Source organism: Lepidochelys kempii, chromosome 4, assembly GCF_965140285.1.
Source record: "Lepidochelys kempii isolate rLepKem1 chromosome 4, rLepKem1.hap1, whole genome shotgun sequence".
In the NCBI taxonomy this organism is placed as follows: domain Eukaryota; kingdom Metazoa; phylum Chordata; order Testudines; family Cheloniidae; genus Lepidochelys; species Lepidochelys kempii.
In genome coordinates, this window is record NC_136383.1 from 2,438,845 (window position 1) to 2,450,861 (window position 12,017).

Consider the following 12,017-nt stretch of genomic DNA (forward strand, 5'->3'; position numbering starts at 1 on the left):
TTTTCCATTGTAAACCCTTGTCTGCAGACACTTCAAGCTCCATTGGCACTGGGTTAAAAGAAAAGTGGCTTAAGTTCAGGCGAAAGTACCCGGCCGAATTTCTACCCTTATCTCTGCATTTCATGTCTTCTGTGAGTTTCAGTCAATCCTTCCACTTTTCTGGGCTTTGTTTGGTCTGTACCTGACTTGTGCCTTGGCAAGGATTCAGTGGTGGCACAAACATGTCCTGAAAGCGGGAGGGGAGCCCTTTATCTGACCACTTCATTCCCTGTTATCTTTTTATCTCAACCTCCATTTAGCGCCACCTGCAAAGGGGTGAAATCACATTTTCCAGATCATTCTACTTAGAGGATTGGCTATGTGAGAAGACCCTCAGAGTGGGGCTTAAAATAACAAAAAGATAGATAAGACAACGAAGGCAATATCGTTCAGCCACTAGACGCCTATGTAACGCAACTGCTCCTAAACATCCAGAACCTTCCTGACTAAAGCACACAGCCTTCTTCCCTGCTTACATATGCAAATACCACTTCTTTACCAGCCGCTAGAGGAAAGCTAGGCTGTCCTTGACCAGTATGTTCCCCTGATCCTTTCCATGGGCCAGAGAGGAATGCAATCCCTGAGCTGTAGGGGGCAGTGCAGGGACTTGCCCCTCCTTGTGCCCCAAGAGGGCAAACCATCCCAAAGTGGGCAACCCCTTCCCCTCCGAGACCAGACAAGTAATTTTGCCAGCAACGAGGGGCTTCTTCTAATGTCTAAGTACTTCTAAAAGTTGGTCTTAGCAGAATTTAATGGTGTAAAATGGCTTCATCCAGGACAAAGTAGAGTTTAGCTACAAAGAGAATATACTCAATAACACTAAAGGATGGAGCTAGTCCCATTAAAGTCTCTCAATCCCACCTTGTCTATCGCATATTTTTGTAAATCCATAAAACTGTCAGAGCACAGCAAGAACTGTGTGTAAATATAGCTCTGTAGAAAGAGGCCCACACCTGTTCCCTGACCAGAATACATGGGCCTGAGGACAGTACAATAATGGGAGATGCTGGAGAATCAATGTGGATCTCAGTATTACCAACACACTGCAGTCTATCTTGGAAAGTGTCCATGTATGGCATACCTTTATTTTGCCCTGCAGCCCAGTTCTAGACCACTTTCCACTCATGCAGTTAATCTGCCTCAGATATTTTCAAGGGAAACTAATTTATATAACATAACAGTTGGCCTGACCCTTTCCCCAGTTTCTGGTTGAATCTGGAAGTGTAAGAGCCACAGTACCAGTAGAATAGCCATTCTCACTGTATTTCCAGCCTGCAGGAAACAGGGGTTATGGGACTCAAACCCTAAAGGGACTGAACTCCCAAGATTTCCAAGACAGAGGTTTGGTTGAACTCTGGTTGCTCATTGGAACTGAACGTTTTGAGGTTCACCACCATGGATGCCATGTAACTTAGGGGCCCAGTTTACATGCCTGAACAGTTGTGGTCAGAACTCTTTTAAGCTTTGTGTTCAAGAACTGATGCTGTGTACATTTCCTTGCTCTTCAGCCTCCTTTTGTGTCACCTCCAGTCAGTCACGTACCTTGTTAGGCTAATGGAAATAACAGCCCTGACCAGCGGCTCTGTGGGGGATCAGGGTCTATTTTTTCATGAGTACTTCAGAACATTAGATGCCTGATGTATTAATATCCTTCCTGAACAGCTAATGAATACTCTTGTGTAAAAGTGGCTACTGATAAAAGGCCCAGTTGATAACAACAACACAAGCAAATATAGAAAAGCTAAAATAAAACTATTAAACAGCACAGCACATAGAAGTAAACATTTTCTTATATATATACATACACACACACGTGCGTGCGGGCACACACATACACACACACATGTTAGCCAGGTTTTCAGATAAACTATTCTGAATGCAAGGAATTAGAAACAGAAGACAAAGTCAGATGGAGGTATATTTAGCTATTATTTTGATTGTCCTTTCACTTATAAAGGAGTTGGGGATTTACTATACCTTTTAGGAAAGATGAGCAATTAGGAAGTGTATTTATAACACCAGGAATAGCTGTAGAAAAGATAATAGGCTCTTACACTCAATAGCATACTCAATACTGACAAGAGAAACAGCCAAGAGTGCTGCAAGGGAAAGAAATGGAACTGTTTTGTTTTTCACCTGAGTCTAGGCAAGATCTCTAAAGTCTGGAAGTAGAAGTCATAAAATGCAATGGTTAAAAAAAATACAGTGGCACAAGGAAACTTAAAGATCATTAGATGTAGTGCTCTCCATTAGAAAACTAACATATGCCAACAGTCACTGTGCAATGAGGCCTGACACAGCAACATTTTCCTATACTTCAGAGTATGAAACAGCAGCAGTGTCTCCAATACAGAACATAAGAATGCCCATACTGGGTCAGACCAAAGGTCCATCTAGCCTAGTATCCTCTCTTCCGACAGTGGCCAATGCCAGGTGCCCCAGAGGGAATGAACAGAACAGGTAATCATCAAGTGATCCATCCCCTGTCACCCATTCCCAGCTTCTGGTAAACTGAGGTTAGGGACACCATCCCTGCCCATTCTGGCTAATAGTCATTGATGGACCTATCTTCCATGAACTTATCTAGTTCTTTTTTGAACCCTGTTATAGTCTTGGCTTTCACAACATCCTCTGGCAAGGAGTTCCACAGGTTGACTGTGTGTTGTGTGAAAAAAATACTTCCTTTTGTTTGTTTGAAACCTGCTGCCTATTAATTGCATTTGGTGATGCCTAGTTCTTGTGTTATGAAAAGGAGTAAATAACACTTCCTTATTTACTTTCTGAGATGAAGTGGGAATGTTCTTGGTGTTTTCTCTGAGTGCTGTGTGGGTGCCTCGGTTTCCCCTATGCATTTCTTGAGTGTCTAGGTGGTGGGATAAGGGTGTGTGATTGTTGCAGAGCCCTAGAGGGCCAGTGTGATGCTGTCTGCACAGAGAATGGCCGACACCCTGTCTCCTGGCAACTGATGGCCTGGGCCCCTCCCCTGCAAGGTCCCAACTGAAGGTGTTGGAGAACAAAGAGATCAGATGGCCTCCTTACCCAGGAAAGAAGACAAAGGTCAGGCGAGGGGCTGGAAGGGGTTTCAGTTTGGAGCTGGCTGGGGAAATGGAGGAAGGCCCAGAACCGGGGTCTGGACTCCCTACCCCCCCAAGATGGACCTGACTGAGAGGTCCTGTTCTTTGTACCTACAAGCTCTGTTTTAGACTGTGTTACTGTCATCTAATAAACCTGTTTCACTGTCTGGCTGAGAGTCACGGTGAATCGCAGGAAGTAGGGGGTGCAGGGCCCTGACCCCCCCACACTCCATGACACTTTTTCCACACCAGTCATGATTTTATAGATCTCTATCATATCCCTCCTTAGTCGTCTCTTTTCCAAGCTGAAAAGTCCCAGTCTTATTATCTCTCCTTATACAGCAGCCGTACCATACCCCTAATCATTTTTGTTGCTCTTTTCTGAACCTTTTCCAATTCCAATATATATTTTTTGAGATGGGGACACAACATCTACATGCAGTATTCAAGATGTGGGTGTACCATGGATGTATATAGAGGCAATATGATATTTTTGGTTTTATTATCTATCCCTTTCTTAATGATCCCCAACATTTTGTTGCTTTTTTGGCTGCTGCTGCACACTGAATGGATGTTTTCAGAGAACTATCCACAATGACTCCAAGATCGCTTTCTTGAGTGGTAACAGCTAATTTAGACCCCATTATTTTATATGTATAGCTGGGATTATGTTTTCCAATGTGCATTACTTTTCATTTATCAACATTGAATTTCATCTGCCAGTAGCCCAGTCACCCAGTTTTGTGAGATCCTTTTGTAGCTCTTCACAGTCTGCTTGGGATTTAACTATCTTGAGTAGTTTTGTATCATCTGCAAATTTTGCCACCTCACTGTTTACCCCTTTTTCCAGATTATTTATTAATATGTTGAATAGGACTGGTCCCAGAACAGACCCCATGCGGGACATCACTATCTACCTCTCTCCATTCTGAGAACTGACCATTTATCCCCACCCTTTTGACCAGTTACCGATCCAGGAGAGGACCTTCCCTCTTATCTCCTGACAGCTCACTTTGCTTAAGAGCCTTTGGTGAGGGGCAGTGCCACAGGGTAGTTAGCAGGGAGTAGATGTCATGGCAACCCCTGTAAATTAGCTGTTATGACTTTTATTTTCTTAACAGGCATATTAAAGGGGACCTGCAAAGGATTTTTAAAACTAGAAGGGTGCCATTTATTGTACTTTTATGATATATAACAACGCTTTGAAAGTTTTATATTAAAAAGGAAGATTAAAGGGGCTGGTTTCTACTTACCCTTTTTCTTAGAAGTATCAGGAGTGTCAAGTCTGGTGCACCTTTGTTTTGGTGAAGGATCTATAGGGGCTCTAGAGACCCATACTGTGAACTCTCACACCTTTGCTGAAGGAAAAAGGGTGTTGAAATTTCAGCAAAGACATCTTTTCTCAGAAGCGTTTGTTAGGCACCGAGGTTAAATAGGTGTTAATCAAACACAAACGGCTTCAAGCAATCTGAGTAAATATCCCTTCAATTGCTCAGTTTTTATTCTCATGGCTCTTGTGATGGGTAGAGGAGACCTGGATTTTGAATGTTAAATCCGCTATAGAAAAACCTCCATTCCCTACCCTATTTCTCCTCCTGACCCCCTTATACAAGACCGAGGACTTTGCCAGGACTTAGGGGAGACCCACTCACTCTAGAGATAAAAAAAGCCGCATATTTCTAGCCTGCCACAAGAGGCGACACATTCTGCTTCCCCAAGCTGCAGGCTGACTTGCTTGCCGCTATCAGAGCCTGGCTGCTAGATGGCTGCAGAGAACTCCCTTCTACTGCTGATGTAAGGGCGCCAGCTGCCATGTCAGGGAGCCTCAGCCTCCACTGGAGGCTGGAGAGTAAAGCCTTGTGGGCCAAGAGGGCTGGGATTGGAAGGACCGGTGGTAGGATTGCTGGATTTATTTAGGGTGGAAGAGTGTGGAATTGATGGACCCTGTGTGTGTGTGCGCGTGTGAGTGAGAGAGAGAGAGAGGGAAAGGGAAAGTCATCTGTATCATCCACTGGGCCAGAACATTTCTGAGGGAGCCTCTTGATAAAAACACTGGCAGCCAAGCACCAGGGCACACTGGCAGGGGACTGTGGAGGAATCAAACACTGCTGTCTAGGTCAGACATGACTACAGAACCTTTTTTCAGGTCTGACAAATTCACAAGGACTGAAATTTCCTTCCCAAAGAGGACATGGTAAATCAGCATGAATACACTGGGTAAACACCATTCTGCTGCTTTGTGCCATGAAATCAGCCCATCACTATCTGTGAGTGTTAGCTGAGAACAGGTATTCACTATAGAGAGATGTACAGTGTGAAGACTATGTATGAGATTTAAGCAATGGTTAAAAAAGGTGGGGGCAGTTTTCATGTCCATGTTTCCAATGGTCACTGGAAGGATCAAACCCTATACAAGTGATATGATATTCTCTCCTTTTGTTTATGAATAGCATGTAGGCTATTAAGTAGTCTCACTGCTTGAAATCACAAACATGAGAAGATCCATGCACTTTAGCCAAGCCTCAATGATCAAAATGCTTTAGCTTTACTGAAATTAATTTTCTCTTTAATTCTTACCCATTTCCACCTCCTGAAAACCATTTCCTCTAGATTATAAAGTAGCTGTGGCATTCCCCAGGGTACAATCTAGACAGCTGAACAGCTGTGTTTTCTCAACTCTCCAACCTGGGGTGCCTTTCACACTGCTTTGCTATGAGAACAGCCATGCCTGGCCTGTTCACACAGCCTCTAGCATGCAAAATCATTCCCAGCTGAATGATATGAGTGCTCTAGACAGCCACTCCTAAATTATATTGCAGAGTGACACCAGAAAATTCTCAGTCCCAGACTTGTCCCCCAAAATGTGTGTCTTGTATTGCCCAGCTCTTTTCTTCTGTGTGGGACAAGCTCATAGAAAGTCCATCATTTCATTAATAAAAAATGATATATCAAACCCTGTTATCTCAAATGGAGATTCCCAAACACTTCAATCCAAACACACACTGGTTTAGAAAAAGCAATACAACAAGTTTATTAATTGCAGAAAGATAGATTTTAAGTGATTACAAATAATGAGGCATAAAAGTCAGAATTGGTTACAAAGAAATAAAAGGTAAAATGCAAATGAATACCTAATGAACAAGCTAAGTGAATTTAAAGCAAAAAGGTTTTTCTCACCATCTGATCATAGCAGTCTAGCTGGACATTTCAGCCAGAACTTCTCCCCCTGTTCAATAATGATTCTTTTGTCTTTCAAATGTTATTGATTCTGTGAGTAGAGATAAGGGGAGAGAGGTGACTTGTGTCCTCTGTTCTCCCTTCTTATAGCATTTCCCTTCTTTGAGAATTATCTTCAGCTGGGGATCAGGAGACAGCACGTCTGTCTGCCAAATTTCTCACTCACACCCTTCTTCCTGCCAAAGAATGGCTGTTCAACCTGGTAATATCCACTGTCTTATGTTGACACCTGGCTGAGCTGCTGGCTAACCTTTTGTCTCTGAGGAACTGGTTTGGGCTGCTTTACTAAACTTGGAGCATGTCTCAGCAATGTCACACAGTAAAATCTTTTAACTTTACATATAATGTAGCTACACACATTTTACCAAGATAATGATGTTCAGTAGATTATGAGTTTTCAAATGACACCTCACAAGGCATACTTTGTACAACATTGATCATAATCTTGTAGAAGTGGTGAACATAAGGGTACAGTCTGTCACAGTAGGCTCTTTTTAAATTGAATTGATAGTCTTGTTTATAACTCTCCTGCTGGTGAATCTCTGATTACACAGGTAATGGCCTTTTAGCACCTAGCTGACATGCCAGTATGCCTTTGTCTGCGAGAAAATGGTATGGGGGCATTACTCAGAACTACAGTATATTTCAGCAACAATCATAACTAAAATCTCATAGCTCCACATACAATGTTGATACACACATTTTAACAGGACAATGATGTTCAGTAGATTATGAGTTTTCAAGTGATACCTCTCAAAGCATATTTTGTACAAAATATATCATAACTATATAAAAACTGGTGAACACGGGTACAGGGTGTCACATCCTTCTTTTCTTTCCCTCAAAGCCTTGCTCATCCAGTTGAACATTGCAGAAGTCAAGGGGGTGTGGTCTCATATTGCATCCAGGTTCCTCTGTTGTGGACTGCTCCAACTGCCTGATTTCAGCTCAGCTGCCAGCTGACCAGATCTGCTGTGGGCTGCCCTGCCAGCTATAGTCAGGTCTAGTATAGCGAGCCAACTAGCTCTGCTCCCATTCACCAGCCCACATCAGCAGGATTTTGGAAGCCATTCCCCTAGTCTAATCACAGAGTCTGGGCTGGCAAGAGGTCTGAGCCTGGAAGTGTGCCCTAGGGTTCTATAGCTAGAAACAGTGACTAGACCCTACCCATACCCAGGTGCCTTGGAAGCATGTGCAGCCCCATGACTGACAACTGTAGAGTGGGTTACTGGGCCAGGTTGTAACACCTATATCTTACTTCCCATACCTGCCTTGTAGGTATGGAGCAGTCTGAAATAGCCTCTGCTATAATAGGTTAATCAACCAAATATGAAATCACCATCCCTCCCACCTATCTACACCTGTATAATCTTCAGAAAAACATATTTCTCCTTTGGTGACTTGATTTATGCACTGTACTTATTCCAGTCCATATCCCAGGGGGATGGAAATGCCTTCACAAGGAGTGTGCCAACTATTTTACAGGTAACACTCATCTGCACAGACATGCCAGATGCCACGGCCTCATTCTGCCCTGAAGGTCTATAGCCTTTTCTTGTAATCACTTTGTCCATTTCTAGCTCTCTCCTTTTTTCAGCAACACCTTACCCACCCCCTGAATCAAACACCAGCGGTGCAATAACCCAGCTGGTGTCCCGCTTTAGCTAGGTGCTGGTTATGTCTATTCCATTCCACAGCATTTAACAAGCTTAACATACTTTTGCAAACACCTGCTACTAGAGGGTCATTGCTCATGTAGGCTGAGCTGGAAAACCCAGCCAAGACCCTTTCCCTGACACCGCTCAGTCTCCACCCCCGGTTGTGCTGTCTTGCAGCTGAGGGCCTGGCCAGAGTGGGGACAAAAGGCTGGTCTGGGGGAGCTGACCAGAAGTGTGAGTGTGCAAAAGGGGCAGATGCCTTCTAACCCTCATCTTGAGGTCCCTGCCCCAGAATGATTCTGTTCCCCTGCCACAGGCCTCTGAGGCTGCTGCTGTTTCACCCTGTCTCTGGAGTGACCAAACAGTGATTTTAATGGAACACAGGCTTTTCCAGTTTTCTAATTTTCACCAAAATCAATAGGGTATACTTAAGGATGCCGACAACATTCCCTGCAATTTTGGAATTGATTGGACACAGTGTTCACATGTGATTGAACAACTTGCAGACAAACAGAGAAATACCACCGAGGAGAGTGCAAGGCCATGCTTTGCTCAGCCAATATGTAGAATTTACACTTCTCTGGTATGTTTCAGAGTAACAGCCGTGTTAGTCTGTATTCGCTGAGGAAGTGAGCTGTAGCTCATGAAAGCTTATGCTCTAATAAATTGGTTAGTCTCTAAGGTGCCACAAGTACTCCTTTTCTTTTTACTTCTCTGGTATGTCTCTTTGTTCTTAGGAAGCAATCCTCTTTTGCCTCTTGGGAACAGTAGTGTGGTGGGGAGGTTATAAGTGGAGATGCTGCTATGTGTCATAAACACTGCTCAAAAGCTCTGCAGGTCGAGATCCTTCTAGTGAATCAAGGATGACCAACTTCAGTGATGTAGCTTCTGAGGCACGGGTGCCTATCAGCTGCCATAAAGGACCATACCTTACAGCTCAAGAGAAGTTTTCACACTGCCCTTCACCCTTATATGTTGGTGGAGCAGTGTGAGATGAATGCCGGCTGCAGCAAACATAGCTTGTAACACTGAGCACACCTCGCTCATGGCATGCACATAGCCCTTTCCTATTGTAAAGCAGGTGCATTTCTTTCTTCTACACCTTGTTTTTTCTGAAACTGGCAATCTGCCCCATTCAGAGGGGAAAGTCATAAGCCTCTGCTCCTTATTTCAATCCCACCCTGGCACTAGTAGGCAACAATGAGGCTAATGGCAGATCTAGTAAATCTGTGATCATTTTGCCAGGGTGTAGTGTGAGGCTTGGTTAACTAAGGTTTGCAAAGTGCCTTGTGATCTCTGGATGAACAGCACCACAGACCTGTATAAGAAGACTTATTGAAAATAGATGGTTATGTTTCTTAAAATAGTTCCCTTCTTCACTGAAGGGATTCTGTATTGGTAATGCCATTTGTTTTAGCTATGGAGTTTCTTGAAGATGACTGCGAGAAGAAAGTAATGGGGATTGGAGCTTTATTTCAGTTCAGGAGTCAACTGAAATAAAAAAATCCACCTTGGCTTATCCTACTGTATGCCACAAAATGCTTTGAGTGCCAATTACCCAATCCAGATAATTATTACTCTAACAAATGGGCACCATTTCTACTGCATATCCCCAAAGAAAGCAATATGAGAGTTAGAAGACATTGCTGAAATCTTCACATTCAGATGTGAGTCCCAATGGCCTAGCTAAATTCTAATGAGAGTAATTAACTATTGACTAGTATGATAAATGAAGGGGGAGAAGGGTAGCTCTCTTTATGGACGCCCAGCCAGACAGTTAGCTACAAAATCCCTGTTAGTAGCTGTTCTCTACTTCCTTTACCTGTAAAGGGTTAAAAAAGCCCATAGATAAAAGGAAGGGAGTGGGCACCTGACCAAAAGATCCAATGGGAGGGCTAGAAATTTTTAAAATTGGGAAAAAACTTCCCAAGTTCCCAATATCTCAGTTTCCCCATCTGTACAATGGGGCTAATGATACCAACTGTCTGTGTTGTTCTCCTGGAGAGAGGGGACAGAGCAAAAACAGGGCTGAAGCTATGCTGTAAAAAGCTGTGAACCAGGTATGAAAATCACAAGATCATACCTAGAAACTACTCAATTTGAAACCCCAGATATGTAAGTAGATCAGGAATGTCTAGAAAGATGTGATTAGGTTTATCTCTTTTATTTCTGTAAAGCTTGTGGTCTTCTCTGTGCTAGCCCCCAAATGCTTTTGTTTTGCTCGTAACCAATAAGCTGGACCTCAAGAAAACCATTCTTGATGCTTAATTATTGTATTTTCTCTTTTTAAATCCAGCAATAGCCTAAGTTCCAGATATATTTTCTTTCTTTTTGTTTTAAATAAAATGTATCTTTTTAAAGAACAGGATTGTCCTAAGAGTTTTTGCACATGTTGTTGAATTTGCCTGTGGCAACAGTTGATTTCCTTTGTTTTCCTTCTCAGCTCTTCCCTGGAGGGCAGGTGAAAGGGCTTGAGGGTACCCCACAGGAAGGAATTCCCAAGTGCTCCTTCCTGGGTTCTCAAAGCGGGGGTTTTTTGCACTTGGGTGATGGCAGCATCTACCCATACAAGGTCAGAGAAAAGCTATAACCTTGGGAGTTAAATACCAGCCTGGAGTGGCCAGTATTAATTTTTAGAATTCTTGCAAGTCCCCACCTTCTCGACTCAGAGTGTCAGAGTGGGGAATCAGCTTTGACCACTAGCAACAAGTCATGTTGCAGTTTCAGTGGGATAGGGTATTCTCCATTCCTTGACCTACAATGCTGTATTGCTTTGTGCTGCTAAACAGCTAGTGCGTCCCACACCAGAGGCAGGTGAAAAACTTTTGTATGTGTAAATGTAATAAAACCCTGTAGGGAGAATGATGTAATCAGGTCAGATCCCACTGCAATCAAAGATAAAATTGAGTACAGATGGGAGCAGGATCAGATTCCTATACTGAAAATGGAACATTATTAGAGTGACACTCCAGAGCCAGACAGAAGAATGAGTTCTGCAGTGAGTCAGGCATAGACTGCTTCCAAATGGAAAATAATTGGGCAAGTTTATTTAGATATCTTCAGGACATCTCACAGCATAAGAAAACAACCTAGCAGAGGCTACCAGGAACCTATATGGCCTAGAGCGGTGTTTCTCTATGACCAGTGCGTGGACTGGAACCAGTCCCTGAGATCTCCCTGACACAGTTTAGGAAGGCAGCAAACAAGTCCCTGGTATCCAGAAAGCTGAGAAAACACTGGCCTAGAGAACACAGCACTAGGTGGTGATTGAGGTGACCTGGGTTCTAGTCCTAGCTCTGCCATTGACCTTCTGGGTGACCTCAGGAAAGTCAATTCACACCTCTGTTTCTCAGTTTCCCCATCTGTACAATGGGGCTAATGATACCAACTTCCTTTGAGAACTCTGGCTGAGAAGTGTTGTATGAGGTCTAGGGCAGCATTTCTCAAACTGGTGTCTCGGACCCCTGGGGGGTCCATGAGCCCCTCCCTCCCAGGATGCTGGGGAACAGGCTTCCTACCTGCCCTGGCCGTACGCCACTCCCAGAAGTGGCCAGCATGTCCCTGCAGGCTGAGGAGGTGGCAGAGGGTCTCCGTGCACTGCCTCCACCCCAAGCACTGACCCCCTCGCACTCCCCACCTGGGAGCCACTGCCAGAGGGATGTGCTGGTTGCTTTCGGGAGCTGACTGAGGTAAGCACCGACCCCCTGATCCCCTCTGGTACCCCAACCCCCTGCCCAGGTCAGAGTCCACACCCTGCACTCAAACTCCCTCCCAGAGCCTGAACCCCCTCCTGCACCTCAACCCCCTGCCCAGCCCAGAGTCCACACCCAAACTCCCGCCCAGAGCCCGCACCCTGAACCCCCTCCTCTACCCCAACCCCCTGCCCAGCTCAGAGCCCACACCCTGCACCCAAACTCCCTCCCAGAGCCTGAACCCCCTCCTGCACCTCAACCCCCTGCCCAGCCCAGAGTCCACACCCAAACTCCCGCCCAGAGCCCGCACCCTGAAC